Raw genomic sequence first — 1539 nt, 5'->3', positions numbered from 1 at the left:
TAATAAATACATATTGTTTTCCAAAATAACTCTCAATAGAACTATGTGCGAGTTAAAATTTTCCCACATCATGGCTGACCAAACCAGGCTATTATTCATGTATGTAATTATTGCCTGGTGAGCAAAACCAGATTTCATTATTTCTTATTTTTACCTTCTTTACCAATAAAATGCAACATTTTTTTGCAGCACTTGTCACATTTGTAATTCCAGATTTTGTTTCTGTAGTGATTTAATGTCTTCCTCACCCAGTCTGTAGACTTGATTTTCCTTACCAGTGTATCCCTAGTACCTGTCATTTTATATATTGAGTCTTCAAAAAGTTAAAAGAAAGATTTATATTATCTTTGAATTTCATTTTTCCACAAACTTTTTGAAATACCCAAAATGGAATCAATATACCAATCTTTCCATGAACTTTTTGAAGTACCCTCATGTGTGTGTGTGTGTATGTGTATCATGCATACATATACGGGGGTATATTAAGTAATTGAGTGAATTGGATTTTTAATTTTTGTCTTGTTAAATTGTTCTCATTTTTTCCCCTTAAAATGATTTTGCCTTTGTACTTTTTATATGTAAGCATTCTTTATATACTCTGTGAATATTTTTCCCTAGTTTCTAGTTATTTTCTCCTAGTTTCTAGTGTTTTAAAAACATTAATACTTACTTTTGTCTTTTGTCTTAAAGAAGTTTTTAACTCCATGTAGTATAATTTTCCACTTTTTTTCTCTTATGTCATGAATTATTTTGCTTGCTGGTGGAAGTTTTTCTATAAGTAAGGGAAAGGTAAAGAACCTCACGGCCTTGATTTTTTATAATTAAGTGTCCTGATAATTACACAGAGGCCCTATTTTGGTCTTTATATGTGTTCACTCTGTGGCTGGATTTCTTTTGCGTTTGTAGTAGTTTTCAATTACCTGTTTAATGCTTTGTTTTTCTCCCTTCCTCCACTGTTTCTTTGATAATTTTATCTCATGTTTTCTATTTTCCAGTAATTTCTCACAATGTTTGATCTGCTATGACACACTTTCTGCTCCCCCCACCACCTCTTTAAAATGGATTGTTCTCTTTATAATAATTTATTGTCTTTCACTGCCATAGATTTTGTCTTTCACTGCAATCGATTTGGCAGGAGGAGTAGTGGTAAGGGGGTGATGTGTATATGCTTAGTTCAGGATCACAATCCAATTTCTAAAGTTTTTAAAGAGCTTGAAGTTAGCAGAAACATGTTCACTAGGCTTATGGTATTTAAAGGGCACCTGCAAATTAAAAATATATACATAAAAGCAAAACAATTTTTAATGGGAAAGGCAAAAGCCAGCTAATCGTTGATATAAAAATTAAATGTCAACTCATTCATTCAATACATTTTAATAAGGAAATTAATTCATTCTCATTTATCTTGTGGGATGTGGGTATGCCCAGATTTTTTATTTTTTCTATTTATCATGGGCTCTTTTTGTTTCTTTTAAAATTCTAAAAAGCTTCTGCACAGCAAAAGAAACAATTAACAGAGCTAAAAGACAGCCAACAGAG

This window comes from Galeopterus variegatus, unplaced genomic scaffold (genome assembly GCF_000696425.1).
Source record: "Galeopterus variegatus unplaced genomic scaffold, G_variegatus-3.0.2 Scaffold6795, whole genome shotgun sequence".
Taxonomy (NCBI): Eukaryota; Metazoa; Chordata; class Mammalia; order Dermoptera; family Cynocephalidae; genus Galeopterus; species Galeopterus variegatus.
The sequence above is the reverse complement of the archived record's forward strand: the minus strand, read 5'-3'. Positions refer to the sequence as shown.